The following is a 13,178-nucleotide window of genomic DNA, read 5'->3' as shown; positions in this document are numbered from 1 at the left end:
CACACCTTTGGAAAACATTTTTCTAGTACTGGTTTTCGTATAACGGGAACAATGAGCAGCGCGCAAGCCAACACAACAACAACAAGTGGACCGCGTTGGCGCTGCTGCAACAAAATTTCAAAATTCAAAATTCAAAAATTTCAAAAATTGCAATTTTGGCTGAAGTAAAAAAAGAAGAAATGCAAAAGAGAAAAAAGCAAAAAAAGGCAACAACAAGCAAACACAACAATAGCGTTGGAACTAAAAATAATACTTGCAACACATTTGGGTTTTTTACTGCAAGCAGGCGAAAAAAAATTTGTGTATGAAAAAAATGAAATGTAAATTGAAAACGAAACAGAAAAAGAAACAGAAAAAATTAAAAAGCAAACAGGATGCTATAAAATAAATTTTAAATAAAAAAAAGCACGCGAAGGTGAAAAGAAATATTTTAATGCAAACAAAAAGTTGTTTAATTAATTTATTCAAAGCGATAAAGCAATAAAATGCTTAAAAATGTAAATCTTTTATTAAGCTAATATACTATTGAAAATATTAAAATTAATTAATTTTAATTATTATGTCGGTATATTAAATTTATAAATACATATATTATAAATAGAGCAAACTTATTGAAAAACAAACAGCATACAATTTGAAGATAAAATTAAATTTAATTACAAAAACAAAAAAATTAAAAAAAAAACATTTAAATAGCAAACAAAAATCATTAATTTAATTAAGCAAGCTAGCCTTCTATGTAAAATTTTTGAAAGCAAAACAGTGTGTGAGTGTAAATTAACGTAAACAAGTAAGCACATTATGATTTAAGGCAAAAAGCAAAACAAAAAAATTAGAAAAATTATTGCTTATTTAAAACTATTATTAAAATTTTGTAAAAAAAATCGTATACTTACAAACATTTGCTTAATAATGTAAGCGCAGCAAAAGTAAAATTTATAAAAAAATATTTTCCACAAAAAAAATATTACAAAAATACCAAACCAATGCAATATACACATACAAACCTACATATGCAATTAGTGGTGTGCATTTGTACGCCACGTAAGTGTGCAAATGCGAAAATAGCGCGCAATAGACTAATTTTACAACAACAAAACAAACTAAACAGGGTGATAACAACAACAACGTTGCAACAATAGACATTTTACCAAAAATGCATACAAACGAACTTTACAACAAACAATAGTTTTACAATAGCAAAACATAACTATAGCAACAACAATAAGCAGTCAGGATAAGAAAAATAATAGTAAATAGTTAAATTACAGTTGAGCAAAGCTAACACTTGTATATACTTTGAAAAAAAACGCAGGAAACCGCAATTACACACAAACATATGTTTGTAGCTTAAAAAAAGCAGCACATTTTGTGTACTAATAATAATATTTTTTTCTTAATTTTTTTTTCATAATTAATAATTTTTTTTTAATAGTTTGAGCTACTATAGTTTTTGCCAGTTGTAAAATTCACACCTCAAACCACCACCCCACGCACCCCAAATTTATATTCTGTGATGTTGCACTGCCGACGCTGACTGCGCATGCGCAGCGACGCGTGGCTTTGCATTAAAATAATTTTTTTTTTACGTTTTTAACGACCACTTATTGCGTTTAGACAGAGCCGGTAAAGCGTTAATTTTCAACTTGATAAGTTGATTTTTATTTGAAATAAAATAACTGTGGTATAATTCATAGTTCCGAAAGAAAAAAGCGTAAAGTAAAACTTCAAGCACATTTGTGGTTGGTAATTTTCCGAAAATTTGTATAATAGGCAGTTAGGCATTAGCATACATAGTACACAAACAACACACACATACAGACATAGAAATATATAATATACACACAGCAACAGTTGTTAGAAAAACGAACGAAACAGTAGCCTCGCCCACCTCGAATCCATAGTCAGTTTAATTTAATTAATTTTAACAAATCAATAGCCAATGAATTTCTATATTTTATCATTGCAAAGCAATAGTTAGTAGGTTTTTTTGCGTTATTCAAAAAAATAATTTTTTTATTTTATTTTCAAATGAAAGAAAGACATGTTGATTATATTTTATATATTTTTTTAACTTTATATTATTTCGTTATTTATTTTTAATTTTTTTTTAAATTAATTTTTTGTTCCTTTTTATTTTTTTTATTTTCATATTTTTTTTTATTAATTTTTAACATTTTCCAAAAAAAAAAAATTTATTTTAAAAAAACTAAAACATTAATACTGATAGCTTTATTTTTTAATTTTTACTTACTTATGTATATTATGATTTTAATCGTTTTTTTTTAATCACTGTTTTAAAAAAAATTCTGTAGTAATGGAAAGTAGTTTTCTTTTTTTAAGTATACTTTTTTTCTTTAATTAAAATTTTATTTTATTTTTTAATATTATTTTTAATTTAATTTTTTAATATTATTTTGTTTTTTTAATTGCATTTTATTTTAATTTATTTTTTTTTTGTTTTTCTTAAATTTTTAAAATTATTTTTTATTAATATATTTTTTTTATATGCTATAGTGTCTTTTTTTTTAAACTACCATTCTTTTAATATACAGTTAAATGGTTTACACGTCTTTCTAGGCACAATTATAGTGTTTCGTCTTCAAATTTTGTTTCAAAAAAATAATTCAGATTTAAAATTTAAAAAAATAAATACGCCCACTTTGAAAACAATAATGAATTAAAAGCTTCTTTTGAATTAAAAACACACAGCGTTGCATTTCAACTGTTAGCAGACTACTTGTTTGCTTATAGGCCAATAAAAAAAAGCTATGCTTGCAATTGCTTAAATTTAAATTAATAAAAACATATTTTTTGTGTAAAATAATTTAATAATTTTTCTTTTAAATTTTATGCAAAACTAATTTCTTAATTTCATGAAAAATATATTCAAAACAAATATTTTTTGTAAATTATTAATTTTTTTTGTAAATTTTTTAATATTTTTTATTAAATTTTTAATATTTTTTATTAATTTTTTTAATATTTTTTTTTTCAAAATTAATTTTTTTTGAATATTTTTTAATAATTTTTTTTTTAATTTTTTAATTTTTTTAAAATTTTTTTTAATTTTTTTTTAATTTTTTAATTTTTTTTTATTATTTTTAATTTTTTAATTTTTTTAAATTTATTATTTTTAATTTTTGTAATTTTTTTTTTAATTTTTGTAATTTTTTTAAATTTATTATTTTTAATTTTTGTAATTTTTTTGTTATTATTTTTTTTCAATTTTTGTAAATTTTTTTTACAAATGTATTGTATAAATTTTTTCGGTAAAAAAATTTAAGCCACAACGGTTGTTATGCTAACAGTTTTGAGGCACCAAACTAATTTAATAGCTAGTTAGTTATTACTGTCGATTTGTTGCGACGTTTACGAAACTGCTTTTGATAACAAGAAATTCATAAACATTTAACCTCAAAACAAAATGTGACACTGTAATCCAACTTTCGCCAGTCACTCGCCAGCAGTTTGGCAAACGCGCCTGCCGTCCCAAGGAGTCTGAATTTCATTATTTTTAAGTACGACAGGCGTCTTGCTGCAAATTGTTGGCGATTGCGGCGCTAAACAAAAAATAATAACCACAAAAATAACAACAAATGTGCGTTTGATTTAGTAAACAACAAAAAACACATAAATTATTACAAATATGTATGTATATTTTTTGTTTTATTATGAAATATATTATTAAAGCAAAAAAATAAAAATAAAGAAATAACGAATTTACACATCAAATGTGTAAATTTTGTAAATTAATTTAATTAATTTTTAGTTGTCAACTTATCATAGATTTAAGTTTTAAATGCATAACACTTAGTTTTTAAAAAAAATGTTAGTGGATAACGTTGTACACTTAAAACTTAGTTGTATTTTGTAAAGTGATTCTAATTAGCATTACAACAGGAACTAAATACCTCAAATGTAGTTTTACGTTTACGGAACTTTCGTTAAACTTTTTTTTTTTTGTTTTATCGACAAAAATGCATACAATACGGCCGAACGAAGCGCGAACGCTTGGCGAAATTTATTTTTATGTATTAAGTTATTTTTGTTTTTGTTATTGCAAATTGCTATTATTACAAATATTATTATATTATATTATATAACTGTGCATATAGTATATAGTAAACCTTGTTTATGTGTTAAATATATGTATATACATACATATGTATATATGTGTATATAATTTTTCATTATTTTCTTGAAATTAAGTTTTTGCAAAACTTTAAAAGTTTATTATTTTACAAAAACAATTGCAACACAAACACATAAACACAAATATAATGGAATAAACAGCGAAAGCGAGTATACTTGATTTACGTTATTAAAACAGGGTTCCAATATAGACACAGTGTGGTGCAGAAAAATTGCATAGGGCGTGTGACGAAACCAAAAAGAAAAAAATGGAAATAAACATTGTATAAAAATAAAAATAAAAAATTCACCTACACTTTTGTAATATTTAATAGAAATGTCCGCTAAAAAACTAAAACAAAAATAAAATTAAATAATTTAGCAAATAATCATTAACGAAACAGAACTGCGCAATAGTAACGTAACTACCTCAGCAGTAAGACTTCAGTTTAATGTATATTTTTACATACATGCATATGTACATGCGCTATATATAGTGTACTGTATACTTTTTCTGTGTAATTTTTAAGAAATGTTGTTTTTGAAAAAATAATTTTTTTTCTAGAAATAATTCCGTAATAATTGCTGTCACTTTTGAAGTCAGTTGATAATGAATTTTAATGTAAAAAATATTTGACGAAACTATTATATAATAGTATAGCAATTTTTGGAAATACATACATACATACATATTGTATATGCATTTATGTCCGTTACACGTGAAATATTAAAATTATAAACTGTAAAATCTAAAGTGTATGCAAAATAAGTACTAATAAATTTTGGAAAAATAAAACAATTTTGAATTTGTCGTAATAAATGTCCATAGTAATAGTGTTTTTTGTGGAAAATTTGACATTTAAAGAATGAAGCTAGTAATTGTACAGTTAGCAGTTAGAAAAGCAGACTGTATGCTACGCAATAGAGAACCGTTTAGCATAGACAAACATAGATACATATGTATGAAATATGTTCTCGTTGAGGCTAGAAATCACCGTGGTGTAAGCTGAAATTGAGTGTGAAAACCACTGTGGTGAATTTCGTGACAGTGTTGCATGTAAACTTCGTGACAGTATTGCATGTAACACCGCTCAAAAATATTATGCAACATTTACAACGCAATTGCGTAAGACAATGGACTTTAGGTGACTTATTACAGTTCAATATAGCAGTGCTCAAACTCACCATACCAGTGTACGACATTTATAACGCCAAAAACTGGACAGTGGACTTTAGATGACTTAATAAACTCACCATAGTAGTATAGAACATTTATAACAGAAACTGGATAGTGGACTTTAGAAGACTTATTAGAGCTCAAGATAGAAGTAACAAAATTCACCATAGCAGTACTAAAACTCACCACAGCAGTAGACAAAATTTAAAACGCAAAAAACTGGACAGTGAACCTCAGATGACTTATTCGAGCTCAACATGGAAGTAACAAAACTCACCATAGCATTACCAAAACTCACCATAACAATACTGAAATTCACCACATTACTATTACTACAAATTTCGTCATAAATCCCTTTCGAAGCACTCGTCACTCAAAACACAGCGAACTGAAACCTTAAAGCGAACTTCTTTTTATTAAACGTGCTACAAACAATACATATACAGATATACGCACACAAGCATACACACACACACACATTTATAACAACATAACCTGAAACTTTTGGACTTAACAAGAAATATTTACAAAAATCAAATACAAAAACCGACATAAGAACAAAAAACGAAAGCAAAGCAAAAGAAAAAGTGGACACATCTGGCGGTAGCATAACATTTAAGGCTTAACAGCAGCAACTACAAAAAACATAAAAAAAATTAAAACAACAATTTAAAATGTCAAGAATGACAACTTTTCGGCTAAGCATGTATATGTAAAAAAATTATTAAAAAATAAAATTAACTAACATTTATGAGTGAAAATATGTGTAATGAAAAAAAAAACAAAAACAATTTCTGGTTATACGAAAAAACTTTTAGGCATACGAAAAATAGCATATAAATAAACAAACTTTTCGAAGAAAATATAAATTTATACTACAAAAACAAAAAAACAACAACAGTGTTGTAAATTACATATTAAAAATTGAAGCAAAATAAAATTTAAATTAAAAAAATATAAGTAGAAAGAGAAATGGCAGAAAGCAAGTACGAAAATATTTCATGGAAAATTTATTTGTAAGCATAAACATTACACTTATGGCAAACTTATATGAAAAAAATTAAATATGCATTTGTGCATACATACATACACCAATTCTCGTATGTATGGGGCAAATGCAAAACTTTTGGATGTAAAAATTAAAACTAAAACCAAATTAATATATTTAAAATATGAACTTAAATTTATGGCAAAACAGTAGAAATACTTTGAAAATTAAAAGAAAATGTGAAAAATGTGTAAAAAAAATTTTTGGCTAAACATTAAAATTAAAAACAAAATTAAATTTAAACATGAGTTTTAAGACAAAATATGCTGGTAGATTAACAACTTTGTTGTAAGCATGAAATGTAAATGCAAAAATAAAAATAAAAAATGCTAATGCATAACAGCGTAAGATGAGAATGTCAAGCGAAGCAGCATGCAAAGCAGAGATGAGAAAACGCAGCAAAAATGTGTTTTTAGTTAGGTTTTTGTAAATATTCCACGCAAAATTTGTAAGCAGTACCCCGTTTTACCCCTAAGCCACTGTACACATAGACACACACACACATATGAGCATACTACAAATTACAAAAATTACAAAATTAAAATAAAAAATTAATTAATAAAAACAAATGTGTTTGGCAACACAAGAACGCTATGTTACCAATGTAAAATGTAAAAATTGTACTAAAACTTAAATTTTAATTTTAAATTTAAATTCACAAAACAAAAAAAAAATATTAAAAAAAAATAAAAAAAACTTAATAAACCAACTAATGCATGTGTATAACGAGTTGAGATGAAATGGAAACTTTGGAAATAAAGTGAAAAATGTAAACAAAAACACTGTAGTTTGGCGATACGAAATTCAATAGACGAACAGCTGATGAAAACGATGATATTGCTATATAAATTGACTTATAGCGGAAAGAAAGAATTATGTTTTTGTTGTTTTGCCATTTGTGGCAGCATAATGGCCAAGAGCGAGCTTTCTTAGAACAAAAAGAAAACATTTTTTTTTGTAACTACTGGCGGCATAATGATCAAGAGCGAGTTGGCATAGTGTATGAACTGCGGCAATGCTTTGTTTGTGAGTTTGTGAACTTAAATTCTTTTTTAGGAATTAAAACATTTTGACGGTTTGGTAAAAACATTTCAAAACCATAACCGTTGTTGCCAACACATGTGAACTCGCTCTCATTGCATAAATAGAAGCCGAGTTGAAGAGAGTGAAATGCGCATGCTAACTGTAAAAAAAATATGAAATTTGTTTTTTTAATTTCAGATTTCTATTTCAATAAAATTATAATTTCGATAATTTTAGAAGAAAATATAATTTTTTCTTTCATCCATATTGCCGAACATAAACCAAAAATGTAACGGTGTTATTTTTTTACAATTAATATCCTTTAATAAATTTTGCAAAATGATTTCGATATTTAAAAATAAGAAAAAACGTTAACTTCGGCTGGCTTGAAGCTATTATACCCTACACAAATACCAAAGATCCCTTACAAGAACTTGATTGCGATCGCTCAGTTTGTATGGCAGATACTTGCTATAAGTGATCCGAGCTGGGCAATTTATTTGGATATTGCTTTATTTCATTAGACAATATCCCAGTCAAATTTGGTGAAGATATCTTCACAAATGCAAAAGTTTTCCATGCAAGCACTTAACTCCGATTGCTCAGTTTGTATGGTAGCTACATGCCATAGTAAACCGATATCGGCGATTTTGACAAATGAGCAGCTTTTTGAAGGGAAAAGCATGTGTGCAAATTTTCTGATCGATATCTCAAAAACTGAGGGACGAGTTTGCGTATATACAGACAGACGGACATGGCTAAATCGACTCAGTTCGTCTCGTTGATAACAAAGAATATCATTCACATATTACATTATTTCTTACAAAGTTTTGCTCATACATACATATATCTTTATTATGGACCGCCTAAAAGTATGCAGTGACATAATAATCGTCACGTGATGTGATCAAACTTCAAAATAGGGGTGACAACAATTCTTTATACAGAAATTATAACGGAATAAGAAAATACAGTCCGCGCCAGGTTTTTTTAAATCTTTTTCTAAAATTTTTAAGAATTTAATTTTTGAATCAATAATTTGTATTAGAATCCACTAATTTTCAAAATTTTAAAAATTAATTTAAAAAAACTCAAACAAAAATAAAAAAATGGAGCGCCACAAAGTATACTAAAATATTTTTGTTTTTACTTTTAAGGGTTCTCTATGCTTTATAAGGTATTCTTAGGCACATTAGTTTCAAATTTTAAAAAATAATTAAAAAACTCATTGCAAATATAGTAAAACCTCATTTTTTATTTTTTAAAGATTCTTAAAATTCCATATAGCTCTTTTAGACACATTAAGTATAAAAAGTACTCGAAAATATCATTTTTAATTTTTTATTACTTCTTACTAAAATTTTTTGAAAAAAAAAATCAATTCAAAAACACAAAACAATAATTTTAAAATCAAGGATTTCCGCATTTCCTGTCTTCAACTTTTAAATAATAATATATTATTAATAAAAACGACTAAAATTCAGTTTCGCGCACTTTAACAGTACATTTTAGAATTTAACTGTCAAATGTATATAAAAACACTATTCGAAAAAAAATTTAAAATAAAAATTTCGAAATCGAAACTTTTCATAAACAGTTCAGAACAGCAATGAGTGAAATACGCCAAATATTGTAATTGTGCTTAAAAACGTACAATATTGAGTGTTTTGAAAATTATTCAGTAAAAAATAAAAATAAAACTCCATATTTAAGTAATCAGTGTGTGTAAGTCAAGTGGTAAATATTAGTAAATAGTTTCCGAAATCAAGAAGAAGAAACAGAAACAAAGTAAGCATTATTATAATTAAAATAGTACAAAATAAGCTAATGAACAACGGTATTTGACTTTTTCGAAAACCTTTTTGTAGCATTTTTTGTATGTATTATTCAGACAGCGAAAGGTGAAGGACGGGGGGTGAAATTTTTAGTTTAGCGCTAAAGTCACACGGTAAAAAATTACGAGATGGAAAATAGATAGATCAGAAAGAAGGACCGCTAGAAAAAAAAACAAAAGAAATAAATAAAATTGAGGAAGAGAAAAACTATTAAACACAAAAACTTTTTGGAATATGATGAGTACAAAATTTCAGGTAATATTTGCTGAGAGCAAAGAAAAAACAAAAATTAATTGAATAAAAAGCGGAGTGGCGAATTAAGTAAATTAAAAATATAAGTAAAATTTTGCGTAAGCGTATATAAAACAAAATTGTACAAATTTTTTCGGCTTAAATAAAATAATGGAAATTTTTTTAAAGAAATTACAAAACAGTGTGGCATTAGTGTGACATTTTGAGTAAATTAATGTTAGAAAACCAAAAAACAGAAAAATTTAAAAAAAGTGAGGTTAAGTATAACGAAGTTGTGTAGAATTATTTCATTACGGTTTAATTTTTGTAGACTATTTTTTCCAATGTTTATTTTCATTACTTTTCCATATTGTTGTGCAATTTTAGTAATATAACAACAACAAAGTTGCACTTGAGTTACACATGTCTGAAAGACAATTCTTAAATTGCCGTTAAACGATTGTTCTGAACTGCAGCGAAGAAAACCAAATTATAAAATAAAGAAAGAAATACAAATAACGGGGTTGTACAGTGTAATAGAAGAAAAAAAAAACACATTAACAAAAAATTAATTTTTAAACAAATAATGTAAGATACAGCATTTTTTATATAAAAGCAAATAACGGAATACACTGTAAAAGAAAAGGAACTCAATAAACAAAAAAATAAGAGAAAGTTTGAGCTACAACAATAATAATGCAAATAACGGAATAGCACAGTGTAAAAGAAAACGAACTCAATAAACAAAAAAATTTACAGAGAAATTTAAGATACAAAAATAATTTATTAAACATTTCAAAAAAAAATTGAGATACAAAAATAATTTTTTGCATACAAAAACAAATTAAGATTAAAAATATTGTTTTTGAAATTTTTTTTATTTGTAGAGTTATCTTTCTCTTTAAGATACAACAATAATTTTTTGTAATTTTTTTGTTTATAGATTTTCCTTTCTTTTACACTGTATCTTACATTTGTTTTGGTTAAAAATTGATATTGTGTTTATTGAGTTTTTTTCCATTAACATTTAAGGTACAAAATTTTTTAAATTTTTTGTAAAAAATAAATAGCGCACTGTACATACAGACATACATACATACATACATACATACATACGTACACAGTAGCAGTCTAATGGAATAATTTTACGTAATAAAACATAAACTCCACAAACTCAGGGCATTTAAGGAGACTCACAACAATACATTGCATTTACAGTGTAAAAAAATAATAATAAGTGAAGCACAAAAAACAATATAAAATTATAAAAAAGCATTTGCTGCAAAAAAAAATATAGAAATTAATATTTGTATGTTTGTAGCTAAATTATAACACTTGAATTTTTTTTACGAAAATATATATTTTTTTAATTTTTTTATCCAAAATAAAAATTTGTTTTATCTAAAATACTAAAAAAAAATATTTTTTTCTTGAGTTTTGTTTTTGTTTTTAAATTGTGTTTAAAAAAATATTTTTTCTTTAATTTTTTTGTATGTAAAGTTTTAAAAAAAAATTTTTATAATTTTTTTTTTAATTTTTTTTATGTTTTTTTCAAATTTTTTTTTAATTTTTAAATTTAATTTTTAGTAAAATTTCACATATAATTTACAATAACATTAAATTTTTTCATATTCTTCATTAATATTAATAATAATTACTTTTTTTTACTCAAATTTAACACTCAATTGAAATCGGATTTTTCAATAAGAAAACACTATATAAAAAACAAGCTTTTGTATACGATATGAAAAATACTTACATACAAATATTGATTATATCGAAAAAAACAGTAGCGAGATAAGTCAAAATACAATTTTTGAAAAATCGAAACAAAAACTGTAAAATTTGAAATTTTTACCGTGTAAAATTTGACAAAATTTTTTCTAAAAATGCCCAGAAATAAGAAAAAATAAAACCCGTGTAACAACAACAATAACAAAAACGAGCATATTATAATAACAGTCAAGCATACGAATGCAAAACTCTCAGGAATTAAATGAGTAATTAGACATAAAAAACAGTTTTGGAAAACTTACTTGTAAAAATATCTTATAAAAAAATACAGCTCAAAAACATTTATTGGATTCGCGTGCAATACTACTCAAAATAATGAGTACTACGAGCAATGGTGTGGGGGCATTGGTCACGGTAAAAGTAAATGGAATAAATTTTACGCCTAAAAGTATGCAGCATATAATACGATGTATAATTTTCAAAAAAGGGCATGAATTTTGCTTCACCAGTTACCAAAATAGAACAAAATACGTAATAGACTATAAAATGAATGGTGAAAAATACATTTGAGTTAAAAATGCGAGGCAAATGAGAGGAACGGAAGAAAAAAAGGTTAAAGTGGAAGAAAAAGAAAACGAGTTAAAGAAATAAGAAGGAAACAAAATATCTTGCAAAAAGGTAGGGGAAACAGCCAGCGAGCTAGCATGTAAACGAAACGAGATATAATGACGAATATTTGGTATTATGTAAAAATAGATATGGGATAAAAAATTTGAAGGAAGCTTAAAGAAGAAGATCAAAAGATGGGTATTAAAAAACTAAGAAACGTACAGTTGCTTGCGGAATGAATCCGAAACTTCAAAATAATAAACTAAAAGTGAAAGAGACGAACAGCAGTCAACATAAGGAAATAAAGAAACTGCCTGTTTTCGATTTGGCATTACGAAATGTGTCTGTAAATGTAGTCAATGTAATGAAAATAAATAAAATTAATTTTTTTCTAAAAATATTAGTAATTTTTGGTTAAAAATTCATTTCTAACCTAACTTTTAAACTACAAAATACACACAAACATAAAAACATATTTAATAGACACCTAACAACACACACACACAAGCAAAACAAATAATAGTCAAATGGAAAAACGGAAAGAGAAATATTAAAACTGTGATTGCACTATCTAAAGAAAAAAGTGAAAACATATGAAAATACGTTAAATAAATTATGAATTATATTACGTAATTAAAAATTTATTTACAATAAATTACATTATGCTTAATAAAAATATTGAAACACAAAGCAAGGAAGGAAAAAAGTATGTAAATAAAGGAAAAATGGAAAAAATTAAAACAGCAAAATAAACGCTGGTATAAACGGCTTAAGAAGAAGAAAGCATTATAATTTGAAAATTAAAAAAAAATTAAAATATTGTGCAATATTTCACGTTTTTGTATTTAAAAAATATGATTATGACATTATTTAATTGAAAATAATAAAAAAAAGAGTGTATACAATAACTGAGTATTGAAATATGTAGAAATTTTGCTATTTACGCAGAAAAATATTTACTGAAAAGTGTAAAGAGCGAAGCACGAAAAATAACCATTTAACTGCAAAAATATTTTCGGCTTTTGACAAAAAAATAATTTTATGAAATTATTTTTTGTAGCACTCATTTATTTGAACATTAAAGTCTGAAGTAATGTATAAAAAATTTATGAAAAAAGAAAGGAAATAAGTATAAGTCTCAACTAATTTTTGTGGCTCGATCATAAGTACTTAAATTTACATTTATATTTACATTTTACAAATACGTACAGACATACATACGTAAGTATTCTTTAAAGGTAAAGGCATTTCATATTTCAAAATATGTAGTAAGTGCAGAGATACAAGCGAAAATATTAAAAACAGTCCATACATAAAATTCAAAGATCTAAAGTATTTAGTTTTAATTCAAACTTTTAAACAGAAATAATTTTAGATTTACTTTAAA

At 25.2% G+C, this 13,178-nt stretch overlaps 1 long non-coding RNA gene across 1 annotated transcript in view; it reads right to left on the bottom strand.

Annotated features, from left to right (window-relative positions):
- Positions 1–13,178, bottom strand: part of LOC126752095 (uncharacterized) — a 320,020-nt gene that overhangs the window by 166,421 nt on the left and 140,421 nt on the right. The window lies entirely within an intron of this gene.

This window comes from Bactrocera neohumeralis, chromosome 3 (assembly GCF_024586455.1).
Source record: "Bactrocera neohumeralis isolate Rockhampton chromosome 3, APGP_CSIRO_Bneo_wtdbg2-racon-allhic-juicebox.fasta_v2, whole genome shotgun sequence".
Classification (NCBI taxonomy): Eukaryota; Metazoa; Arthropoda; class Insecta; order Diptera; family Tephritidae; genus Bactrocera; species Bactrocera neohumeralis.
The sequence above is the reverse complement of the archived record's forward strand: the minus strand, read 5'-3'. Positions and strand labels throughout refer to the sequence as shown.